The sequence below is a fragment of the Agelaius phoeniceus genome, chromosome 1, assembly GCF_051311805.1.
Source record: "Agelaius phoeniceus isolate bAgePho1 chromosome 1, bAgePho1.hap1, whole genome shotgun sequence".
NCBI lineage: Eukaryota > Metazoa > Chordata > Aves > Passeriformes > Icteridae > Agelaius > Agelaius phoeniceus.
The window spans coordinates 82,391,592-82,404,880 of NC_135265.1; the positions used below are offsets into that span (position 1 = coordinate 82,391,592).

The 13,289-nt window shown below is 37.5% G+C and overlaps 1 non-coding gene across 1 annotated transcript; it reads right to left on the reverse strand.

The window, feature by feature from the left end:
* Window positions 1-12,296: 12,296 nt before the first annotated feature.
* LOC129131595 (small nucleolar RNA SNORD123) lies at window positions 12,297-12,365 on the reverse strand. The gene has a single exon (XR_008535703.1). It is a non-coding gene; the product is annotated as a small nucleolar RNA SNORD123 (small nucleolar RNA).
* Window positions 12,366-13,289: the final 924 nt, after the last annotated feature.

Sequence of the window (13,289 nt, forward strand, 5' to 3'; positions counted from 1 at the left end):
ATTTCTGTGTGATACAATATAAGTACTAATTTTGTTATCATTATTTTTCTTAGGACACCCAAGACCAGATCAGGCACTCACTACATAACAGAGCCTATTGTCCATCTAAAATAAAGGGTGAAAAACTGAAGATAAACCAATGTTCCAGGAGATTAGGGGGACAATGTCAAGTAAATGTGCTTGTCTTTGACACAATAACAGATTGATAATTATCAGTTGGGTTTTTTTTTTGGGAGAATTATTAGGCACTACAGCAAAGATGTGTGCATGAAGGGACCAGGGAAGTGAAAAGCCTAAAGTGATGTATATTTATGGGTAGCTCCATATAGGCTTTTTGAACAAATAAGCAGATGGGGCAATAGGTGGACTAATTAAAGCTTGAACCTCATTCCTGGATAATAAATGAAAAATTATTCATAGAATGAAAATAGATGTCAATTTCTTTAAATTTTTGTTTGTTTGTTTGTTGTGATGGCTACTGTTGACCTTGCAAAGAGATGCATGAGCAAATCAAACTGGTGTATTTTGAAGACAGTCTTGGCAGCAGTGTGTAAATAGATGTGCCCAAGACAAAAATGCCTTTTCTGGGGCCAAGATGTTGTAGTAAGTAAGCTGTAGATTAACTGAGACCTTAATGAGAACTTTAACAGCATGAGTGGATGAAAAAGGCCAAGTTTTAGAGATGGTTCTGCAGGCAAAGCAAAGAGTTTAAATTAAACCTGGCATTCAAGTAATGGGTGTTTTTAGCAGGACAGGAAGGGTCCTTTCAGAATCTGGAGAAGAGGCAGAGAAGAGATAGCTTGAAGAAGAGAGACAGCACTCTGTTTGAGCTGTACTGAACTTGAGATGGCAGCCAAGGGTGTATCAGCAAGGCGTGCCCTTATCTTACCCTATGAAGGTAATATTTTGGGGAAGAGAAGTCTGGAATGAAGCAGTGTCTGAGATATTCAGGTTAAGATGATAATGGAACTTGTAGGTGAGATGAAACCAGGAGGAAATCAGAAAGAAAGGGACCAGAACTATTGGAAGTGCAGACTATGTGACCTATGAGGAAATGATGAAGGAATAAAGATGTTTTTCTCCTTAAAAAGAAAAAAGAAAGTTTTTTTACTGTCTACATAAGAATTAAGGGTAACTGGAAAATGGAGAAAATAAACTGCTCTCCGTCACAATTGGGAAAAGAAAATGTCAGTTTAAGGTAAAGGAGCACAAAAAACATTTCCAGTAATATGGGTAGAAATCCATTAAGACCATGATGTCTTCCTTAGCAAGATGCTTTTAGAAACAGATAGATATCTGCCAAGAAAAACATGTGACAAAGCTAGCTACAGCTGAATTTACCAAGGTAAGATGGTTCTAATGGTTTCTTGCAGTCTCTTCCAAGTTTGACAAAATTGGAGGTCCATGAAAAGTTTAAAAATGGGACACCTTTTATGTATTCTTTACCCTTTGAAATGTTCATATGCATCCAGTATGATATGTGTGGGTTTCACTGATATTTAGGACTTTTCCCCATCTAATGTGATTTGAAAGGCATGGCGATACTTAGGAACTTCTGTAGTCATTAACCAGTAAATATGGTTTTTGCCACCCATAGCAGAAGGTCACAGGCTTGGTGGGCACCTGGCAACATGGGGGCTTAGGACATGTCTGGCTCTGCCCTGGAAGGAGCTGGTTTTAGCTGTGGTAGAAATTTCCTGGTGGACACATGCCTGATGCTTGCCTAACTTGGCTTCACTTTGGGAATGCTGGGCGTGTAGTCACTTAGATTCTCCTGCATATTTTCTGATTTTTATCATCATCATCATCATCATCATCATCATCATCATCATCATCATCATCATCATTGTTACTGCTATAAATTTTAGTAATATTTTTACTAGATGATTTAGATAACAGGCTTATCACAAATGGCTAGTTGCGTGTATGTGGTATATCGCCTCTTGCATGTAAACATAATCTTTTCATATGAGAGTCTGATGCCTTCCTCTGATTCAGAATTGCTCAATTTATTCAATGCATTATTGTTTTAATTTTGATCAGATACTTGAAGGATAAGATAGATAGTTTTAGTGCCATATTTCTAAGATTGGATGTAAAAATTCTTTAAATATTGAAGAACTGGGACATGGATATGTATGGGTATTTTCTGAGGCACTCCTATTTATTAATAAAAAAATTTAGCTAAAATAGTGGTGTTAGAAGCCTGTTACATCATGACTGATGTATAAATTGTTGGAGCCTTTACAATATGAAGAGCCACAACTCTTCTACAGAGGCCACAATTAATTAAACTGATAAAAGGGAACAACTTCTCTTAAAAGCCCAGCCTTGTCCTCTGGCTACTTGTTAAAAATATGATTTGACTCCCAAGTAACTACCTGTACAGATTTTTTTCTTAAATCTCTGAATAATGGGGAAGAAAATGCAGACAGCTGTGAACCCAATGTGTCTACTGGAAATGATGACCCAGTCACACTTTCATAGTCATTAACTGAATCCCTGAAAATGGAATGATCAGAAGATAATCCAGTGTCTTGAAGGGATATTAATCCTTTTTTTTCCCTTTGTTTTCATCAATATATTTTTCTTCTAACTTTTGCAACTTTTTATGCTTCTTTTGTTTGTAAAAATTTATGCCAATTTTTTTCAACGTGTTCAAAAGCCAGAGAGGTTTATTACACAAAGAATTTAATTAAGCTTTTCCAGAAAAACATTTATTTCTTCATCTACTATTTTTTTCATCATGACATCTTCAATTAGTTTTCTTTATTTACCTCAGATAGTACAGAATGGACTTTGGAAATTTTATTTTTATATAAATTAACTTACTCATATGTGCTTTGTTAAAATGAAGAAAAAAATGGGGAAGTGCTAACCTATTATCTATGAGGTAAGGGTGTCTGAAATGTTAACATTTAGCAGATATTGACCAAAAGCATTATATTATATATCCTTACTTGTTTTAAATTGTGGCCAGTTAGAGCTGTAACCAGAAGCTGAAATGAGCTGCAAGCTGTGAGCTGGTCTGGCACTGTGCATTCACACTTAATTGTTTTCACTGCTGCAGTTCTGTCATTGTACTACTTTCAGTCCCTCAGTAACCTCAGCAGAACTCTAGAAATAACAAGGCTCACTGACTGACCATTATTGAAAACACTTGAATGCCAGTTGTACTTCTGGCTTGTATCTCTTTGTCAAAGCATCAAGCTCAAAAAGGTCTTGTCACTATTCATCATCAGATCTTAACCTTGAGGCTCAAAATAGTCACTTCAAACTGAACTGGCAAGAGTCTTTTCCATTCTGGTGCTGCTGACCAAAGAAGTAATCAAAGTTGTAGAAAAATGCTTGGAAATCAAAACTCTTCTGTGTAAAGGTGGTAATCATGACAAGTTTTAGAGATTTTTCCCAACTCCACCAAAGATCAGTGGAATGCTGTTTTCATTTGTAGGCATAGTGTTTTGTTACATTTTTCTCAAGTGCTTGTAATACTAATTTTATCTTTTCTGTTTAATACAATCTGATGAAAATAGATTGGTCTGTTATTCTTCATGTATTGCAAGAGGTACTTAAGCACATGCAGATGATGTAGAGTTATTTTGGGTAGCAAAGATGAAGAGCAGCTACAAATTCTGCAGAAAGATCTCAGAATGTGGAGTGAACGGATGATAAGAGAGAAGGTGAAATTCCATGTGTGCAACCATAACGGGACACACAGAAGAAAGCAATCCTAACTTCACAAGTGATGGATTCTGAACTTGCTGTTGTCACTCAGAAGCAAGATACTGGAATTGCAATAACTCCTTTTGTGAAAACATCAGCTCAGCTTTCAGTGATGCTCAAAATAAGTACTGAATGTTAGGAATTAGTAGAAAAGGATAGAGAGAAACCAAGATAACCTCCTATTGCTTCTCTTTGAGGTTTAGCACTGTGTAATTCCATAGCGTGCTTAAGCCTAAAAGGCTGCTTACACTCTTGATTTCTCCTTTTTCAGGACAGACAGAAAATTAAGATTCAGAGCAGTGGATGTGGTCTGGAGAGGACAAATAGGTAATGACTAATCACTTTGCTTTATGATAAAATGATGACAGAAACTAGGTGGGAAGCTGTTCAAAACAAAAGGGAGTGCACCCTTTCAAAGCACACCTCAGCTGTGGCATTCCTCAGCCTAAGAGGCTGTAGGTACATCAGTGATGGAAGAAATTTTGGAAACCTAGCTCTATGAAGGACTGTATAAATGTACTGAGATCCTGCATTACTGGATGTCTGTAAGCCATTAATCACTGATGGGCAGCTGTATGCTTGCCTTGCTGAACTCCTTAAGAATCTCTTATGGGTGACCACCAGAGACAGGTTAATTAGGCTAGATGGACCATTGCCCTATTCTATCTCCTATACTAAAGAATTTGAGTGCTCTGGGTGGAGGGACTATCTGAATAATGTTTGGCAAAGGGTGAGTTGAAATCAGACATAGTACTGAGGAAACACTTTATTATTTGGTTGACACAATGAAGGACAACATAATTTTGCCTTTTCCTTTTTTCCTTACTCTTCATTTTGTTTTTATCTTTCTGCTTTTCCTTATCTGCTTGCTTTTCATCTCTGCTTCTTTTTAAATTATTTTTCCTTTGTGCCAAACAATCCTCCAGCCTTAAAGAAAAACAGGGCTAAAAAAAGTAAGCACCCACACTGGTGAATAAAATCTGTGAAGCACTTCCAGCTTTCCTTCTTTGTTCTTGGCTCTCTACTGTGGAGCTGAGCTCAGAGTTTTTGTTCACCCAGCTATCAGACAGAATCAGGAGATGCCATAGGGTGAGATTTGAAGGGAGTTATGATTCTTGTTTAATGTTGTTCTTTCTTATTACTATCTACTGAGGAACTTGCAGTTTGTTGAATGCTTGTTCATCAGCTGTTCAGAGATCAGGTTAAAAAGTGGTTCTGGAGCAACAGCACTGTCTGAGCTCCTGGTCCAGCATTGGTGGGATGCTGGTGGACTCAGCCTTGTTTGTGCTGGGTCTGTTATGCTTTCACTGTGTTTTCAGTGTTAAGATAGCAATAACAAACATTTGGAGGGATAGAAGTTTTTTTTGTTTTGATTCAGACAGTGGTGCAAGCTTCTTGGTTTTTTCCAAGATGAAGCTTTTCTAATCAGGTCATCTTGAATTGAACTAACATAAACAAGTGGGATATTGATGAATTTTTGGAAGAGCTGTACTGCTTTCTTCAAGTGGGTGGAATTGAAGTTGTCCCATGACAAGCTCGATTGAAAATTCAGTATTTCTTGTTATGCTTTTACTAATCTTTTTAGAAAGTGCTCTAAGTGATATATACATAGCAGAACATTTTCCCCCTTCTCTGTTCTAAAATAATCAAAGGGACTTTGGTAAAAGACAGGGAATGTGTTTGAAATGATATATGAGATGTTAATTTGGCCTCTACTCTGCCTTGGCATTGGAATAGCAATTCATTGGCAAGTTAAAACATTCCCTTTTAGCTCCTGATGACCCAAACTAGTTTGAGCCCCCAAGCTGTCAGTCTTTCTTCATTTAGCCTTCCTTCCTTGAGGCCATTGCTACTGGTTTTATAACAAGCAGGGTTTGGTATCATCAAACCCAGCTGTACACATGCTGAGTGATTGCTGTGACATAACAAATTACATTTCCAGAGGCTTTAGTAAAATGCATTTTCATTTATAATGTTACCAGAAAGAAAAAAAAAAAAAAACACCAAAAAACTCAAAACAATCAGCATGACTTGTTCTTCAGCACTTCACTTACAAAAAAGGGAGTTAAAAAGCATAAATACCAAGGAAAGATGTATGTTGTTAGATAATTAATTTCTGAGAAACCAAATATACCCTTAAAGATATTTTAGTCAGACATAGTTAGACACTCCATTCCTGGGTCTTGGCAGTGTTAAGGGATTCTCAGATCTTTATATCTGATTATAGCTGAACATCTTTGGTTTTTTTTCCCATCAGATTTGTGGAGTTTATCTGTGGAGTTTAGCAGCCTCCACAGAAAATCACAGTGTGTAACTTTCTATCAAACAGAAGGACTGTCATTGATTTTATTTTATTTTTTTTTGCTATAACATTAATGCCGTTGGTAGTTCCAAATAAAACCAGAGTCCTGCTGTGCTAACCACTGAGTAAATACAGAGTTACAAACTCATCTGTGGTTTTCTCAGGTATGGTATTTGTAGATGACAACACATTAACAGCAGTAACCGGTATTGTTGTGCTCTTAAATAGATGAAAACCCCCAGTACTCCTGATGTTGAAGAGTTAGGCAACATAGGATATATGTTAGTTATCTGTATTTTTGGATGAGTGATCTGAATTTGAGAACTGAAAGGAAAACTATAATTTAAAATGAAAAGATTCAATATTGGTTTTCTTTCATGATCTCAACTAAAAAATCCAAGGAGTATTTTGGCACACTCTAAGTTCTTTCCTGCTGATTTTTCAGTTGTATTTGGCATACAGAATATGCATTTGAATTTTGTTTTGTGTGATTATTCATAGAGAGTTCCAAACAGAACGTAATTGATTCAGGTTTAAAGGATGCTTTTCATGCTGTGTCACTTTTAAGACTTGTGGTGTACTGCAAGATGCCACTAAATACAGCAGGAACTTTGAGCTTTATTTATTTATATTATCTATTAGTCTTCCTCTAATTGCAAATCCCACTGGTGTGAAAGAAAATTGCAGGCACTTAATTTCCTTAAAAGGGTCTTGGTTGTATCAACACAGAAATACTACAACCCATTCTTGCTCCCACTCAAGTCAGAAAAAAAAAATCTTTCCCAAGTATTTGCTACTGAACAAAACTCCTAAATGCTTATAGGTGTTCATCCTGCATCTAATGAAGAACAATCCTGTTAAATTGGGAGGCTTTGCCTGACAATCTGCTGTAAGGAACATCTAGGGCATTCCTGATGGCAGGTCCATGTCTGCTGATCCTGGGAACATCAACCATTAAATGTTTAGTAGAAGTGTTTGGAAACTAATTTCCTCAAACATTGTGAAATAAAATTTTAAACCAGCAGTATTTTGTCCATTCACATTGCATTTGGTCACAGCAGCAGAATGAAAGCGTGTATGACCATACAGAAATTTTCCAGTTCATATAATTTTTCCCTCAAATAATAGAACATCTCTCCAGTTCCCTCCCTAAAACAAGTAAGTAAAAATGTGAGTAGTGTAGAAAACTTTAGACAAAACCTGAGGTCCTTTACTGAACAACCTGAGCAAGTAAAAAGGCAATAAAATCAATTATACCGTATGTCTAAGGGATCTGATCTGTGCTTGTTTTCTCCAGAGATGCCAGGAGACATGGTGGAATCAGCATGATCAGGAGGGATGGAGGAACATAGTTCACACCTCTTCCAGGATATGGAAAGCAGGGGGAGCTGAGGGTGTCACCATTCAGACATCAGAGACAGCCTAGGGAAAAGTCTTCACTTATCTTTCCATGGAGCTCCTTGCTTCCATATGCATTTGCTTTTGTCTCATGGAGAAATTACTATGCAAAACTCTCCCAGAAGCTGATGCTAATGAATATGTGTCTGACTGATTTTTTTTTTTTTTTTTGGTTACATGATTTATCATGTTATAACCAGAAACTCCCAATTGTCTACCATGTTGAGTGACTGCTTGCTATTGTCCCATGCATGCACACTTTGGAATGAATGTGTCTCTTCCTTTGTGCTAGTTATCCACTTTTACTTGTCCTTAACTTGTGAATTGGTTTTTATCTTCTGGTCCAAGTTGCTGTGTCTTTGGGACATAATACATAGTCTATTTTTGTGAAAAGTCAAGGATATTGGCAGGCATGGAGGCTTTGGGTTGCAGTTGGATGACTGTTATTTTTTTCTTGGGATAATTCAAGTACTCTTTTCCATTTTTCAGCTGAGTTCTATTATCAATGCCTTCATTTTGATAGTACAAGGAAGTGATTATTACCAAAAAGAAGATAGCATTACACATGTAGCTCCTGTGTATTTCTTCCTTTACTTGCTCTCGTCTTTTTAATTAGAATCTCTATCCCCTGCTGACAAACGCGATTGTAATCTGACATTTTTATGCAAATTATTTCATTAACAGTTCTATCACACTACAACTATTTTTAAAATTTTAGCCTTTGAATTCTTAGTAAACATATGGCTGATGGAAGAACAAATGGTGTACGGGCTTATTTTGTTTACACAGGAGCATCAGTGCACACACCAATCCCCCAGCCCTCAACTTCTGTTCTGGATTGAGAATGTCCACTAGAGACAAGAGGCACTCCAAGGTGTGTAGACATTAACCCTTGGTCTCCTTTTGTTATCTTCTGGAACTATTTAAAGTATGACAGTGGACTTGGAAGGCGAACATGGGTTTTGGTCTCCCCTGTCAACTTGTGTCTTTAATGAACCCCCAAGTCTGAATAAGTAGTAAAACCACTTAGTAATTGAATTGGAGCTTGGCATAACTGCAAAAAATAGTGGTTTTTTTTTCTCTTCAATAGCATGTCTGCACACCCCTCTTCCTGCTTGAGTGTTCTGCAATGAGGCTTATTTATGAAACTTCAAGTTTTACAAGTCAAATTCTGGCTTCCTAGAGCAGACTCAGACTAGGTGTCCCCTTCTGAAGCAAAACCTCTTACAAGTTTTCAGAGTGTCCAATCAAATAATTATTATGCAATATTTTTAACAAAACAGTTTTTATTATGCAAAATATAAAGAAAAAATATTTTGAACATGTTACTTCTGCTTTAAATAATTTCAATAACTACAGTGTTTTTAGGCTATGGAGAGGAATAAGAGTGATGCATATTTAATTACTAAACTTATACTATACAGAATACTAATTATTGTTGAGGGCAATAAGTCAAGCACTCAAATGTTAGGTAGTAATAGTTGGTGTTTTGACTCTAGCTGGGCACTGGGTAAGCACCAAAGCTACTCCCCTCCTCAGGTGAGAAAATATATAATGAAGGGCTCATGGGTTGAGATAAGGTTAGGGAGAGATCACTCACTCACTCATTGCTATCACAGGCAAAACACAGGTGACACAGCTTTGGGAAATTCACTGAACTCATTATTTATTACTTATTGTTGCCAAGCAAAATAAGAGTAGGGTAACAAGAAGTACAATAAACCCTAAAAACACCCACCGCTCCTTCTACCCACCACTCCCTCCTTCCTGGGCTTTATAACCAATTTCATACTGCAGCCCCAGCAGGGCAGGAAGATGGGAGAAGTCCTCCATGGACATGTCAAACATGAGTCCATCCCACAGGCTGCAGTTCTTCACAGACTGCTCAGTGTGAGGCCCTTCCACGCAATGCAGCTGCAGGAGCAGGGTGCTCCAGTGGGACCCCTGTGGGGCCCCGTGTCTTGTCAAAAACCCGTTCCAGTGGGGGGGCCTCTTTCTCTATGGGCCCACAAGTCCTGCTGTGAGCCTGCTCCAGCCTGGGCTTCTCATGGGGTCACAGCCTCCTTTGGGCATCCCCCTGCTCTGGGATGGGGCTCTCCAGGACCTGCAGGGGGATCTCTTCTCCCCCTGGACCTCCACTGGCTGCAGGGGAATCTCAGCTCCAGCATCTGGAGCATCTCCTCCCTCTCCTTCCTCACCTTGATGTTTGCAGGGCTGTTGCTCTCACATTTTCTCACTCCTCTCTTCTCTGGCCACAATTACTTTTGTGCAATAATTTTTTTTCTTTCTTTAATATTACATCCCAGAGGTGCTACCACCATCACTGCTGAGTTCAGCCCTGGCCAGCAGTGTGTCTATCTTAGAGCCAGCTGGCATTGGCTCTGTTGGACACAAGGGAAACTTCTGGTAGCTTTTTAAAGAGGCCACCACCTGTAGCCCCTGCACTACCAGAATCTTGCCATGAAAGCCCATTACAACTGAAATTAGTATCACCAAGTGATCCTATTTTCCTTTTCCTGCAGTGCTACTACTTTACTACTTCCAATTTTGTTCATTATGGAATATAATTTTGCTTATACCCTGAACTGACAATGTCACAATGCAGGCTAATATATATATATGTGTGCATATATATATATGTGTGTATATATATATATATGTGTGTGTGTGTGTGTATATATATATGTGTGTGTATATATATATACATACACATATATATACACATACACACACACACACACACACACATATATATATACACAAAAGAATGAAAAATCAACTCATAGTAGAAACTAGCTGCACACTTTTAAATTGTCTGCCTGCAATAAATGGATGTGCTTTACTTTGCCAGCAAAGCTCACAGCTGTTTGGGAAATGGTGGGATCTCTTTAGTTTGGGGATCACTATGGGACAGAGCAAAAAAATGAAGGCTTAAAGTTTGACAGCAGAGAGTTCAGCTCAACACAGATTCTTAGCAGACTTTTGGTATTGCTTATGGGCAACTTTTGAAACACATCACACTAATGACACTTGCTAAATTCTCAAGTGATACCAAGATGCACAAAAAAAAAATGTAAAAAAGTGGGCTGGGCTTCCTTTCAAGTCGAGAAAGACATAGGTACCTCCTTATACTCTCATTGCTCTAGTCTGGCCTGAGTTCAACTAGTAACAACAGAAGATCAGACTGTGAGGAGGGTGCTTTAGTGTCTCAGTAAAATCATCAAAGGAACTAAATTCAGTTGGGTTTGCAGTGTGTGTGTTGGTGTGTGTGTGTGTGTTGGTTACTTGTTTCTATTTCTCAGTAACAAACACTTACTCATTTAATTTATTTTCTCTTTTATCTTTGCCTAGTACTGCTTCTATAGCCACTTTCAAGTTGTTAAGCATTTTGCTCTGTAACAATTCCAGATTACAAAGACTGGATTTAAACAATGCCATCTAGTTCTTTCCTAACAGGCAACTGAATACAGTGTAAGAGCAACTGAGGAAAATATCACTTCAACTGGACTTGTAACTTTTATTACTGCTATCAAATGATCTGACAGGAAGTGCATAGCTGGAAAAATGCTTACAATATGTCACACACCTTGTTAAGATGTTGCCTCTCTTCCCTCCTACAAAACCCCCCTTGACAAGTACATCTACCTTACAGTGTTCACTGTCAGTCTTAGAGAGTGAAAAGGCAGAGAGCAAGTGAGATCTTGGTCACATAAATATGCTGTCTGTGCCTAACTAAAGGGGTATATGAACTCTCATTAAAGACAGTCACACTCTTTATAAGAAAACCCATTACTGATCAGTATTTTTTTTGTTAATGTCTATTTGATTTACGTGCATTTTTTAGTGGATTTAAGATAAGCTAAAAGCAAAACAATAAGGTTCATACAGGGGTTCACAGTAATTTAGATAAATAACTTTTTAAAAGTGACTTAGATGTTGGCCTACTTCGGGAATTTACTATTAAATAAAATTAAATAGCACAGACAATTCCACCACCACTTGGTAAGCTTCTTATAGGGCTCCTAGTGCTAGATCAGTGCCACAGAAATGTTGTCTGAGTTATGAGGACTTCACAGCTTGTTAAAATTCCTTTTAGAAACTGGGAAGGTCTGATTATATGACAGCATGAGTTATGCCAAGTATCCTCTCTATCCACTCATCCCCAAAAAGGCCAATACAAAACTGAAGTCTAGATGAGCTCTATGTCATCTATGAGCTCTGAGTCCTGTGTTTTAGACTTCTTGGCAGTGATAAAGTTTCATTTATATATGAGTGTGTGTGTGTGGTGTGTTTATGCTCTCTATCTGAATTCCACTTGTACTGCTGGGTGATGTAGTAACACAGGAATTCAATATTAATGATTAGGGACAAGCAGACAGAGAGGAGCAACTAATGGATTGCTAATATATACCCTGGCTTAGTTTGAAGAGGTGCCTTGGGGCTAATATAAAACAAAAATGAAAACTTAAATTAGTCTATATAAGAAAGTTGTATAAGGCAGCAGAATATATTACCAACCAAAGTAGAGGAGAAGAAGCAAATATTTTTATTATGTATTAATTTAAAAATCTGTGAATCTTGATTTAAATTTAATAGCCCTTATGTCTCAGGTTTGTAACTTTACATCATTTCAGTCTAAATTCTGACCTATGTAAGAGACCAGAGTTATTAATATTTCCTATTATTTCTACTCCTCAAACTTTATGACTGGATTTCTCCAAGGCATTCTTCATTCCCACTCTTATCTTCCTCTTCATTTTGAAAGTATCAGTTCAGGGAATTGGCTGAAAGATAGAAAAACAGACACATAAAAATTGTTTGACTGACGGTATTCATTGTAAAGTACTTTTTTTTTTCCTGGAGGAGATATGAAGGTGAATCAGGAAATGGATGGCATTTTCAGATCACATGAATCAGTACCCAAGAATTCATCATTTTCACCAAATATTTAACTACTTTTAGAGACTTGAAGTTAGATGCTCCTTATTTAGAATTCATATAATAACTTCTTTAACTGCCTTATCTGTCAGAGACTTTAATGGAAAGAAAGCAGCAATTACTAAAAATCAGGTCAGAGTTTTATAAATGTAAGTGCACATTTATTTATATAGCTGTGTTGAAAATATCTTATGCATTCATAAAAACAAACCATTTTGTCTATAAAGAGCCTTAATAATAGAAATGCCTTGAGAAATATTTGTCTTTTAATCACAAATGGTAAACATAAACTCATCAGTTCTCAGGAGCCAAGTTTTAGACTCTCACCTAGCTTTTCCTAATTTATAGATATTATGGAGACCAGTCAGCTGAACCTTTAAATACAGAACTTAACATGAGACGGTAACTTAATGGAAAACAACAAAGTTTGTAATTATTGACATTTACTTCCCTATTATTTAAATGAAGAATTGCAATGGTGTCTTTTGCTAAGACAATTAAAATGATGCTCAGTCTGACCTTGCCATGTGTCTCCTACTGGACATACACAGCTACAGCCTTTCCTGCCCTCCTTTTTAACAGTGTACTTCCCTACCAGACCCATCTGAGGATGAGGACGGCAAACTTAAATCCTCTGGGTCATCTGCTTTCCTGGGATGAAGATGTCATTCCTGTTTTTGCACACAACAACATCACAAGTCCCTGGTATTTAAATATGGCAGACCTTTGATGATCCAGCCTTGCAAGATGCTGCTCAATGCAGGTGGGAATGCTAAGGGCTCACTCAGCTCAAATGCAGCAGGGCAAATACTTTCCTGAATCTCAGTGGGAAAGAAGAAAGAAACAGTAATGTAGAGCTGATAATTGGGTATTTCAACAATGTTGTGAATGTCAGGTAAATTCAAGACACCAGACTGCACTCTCTGCA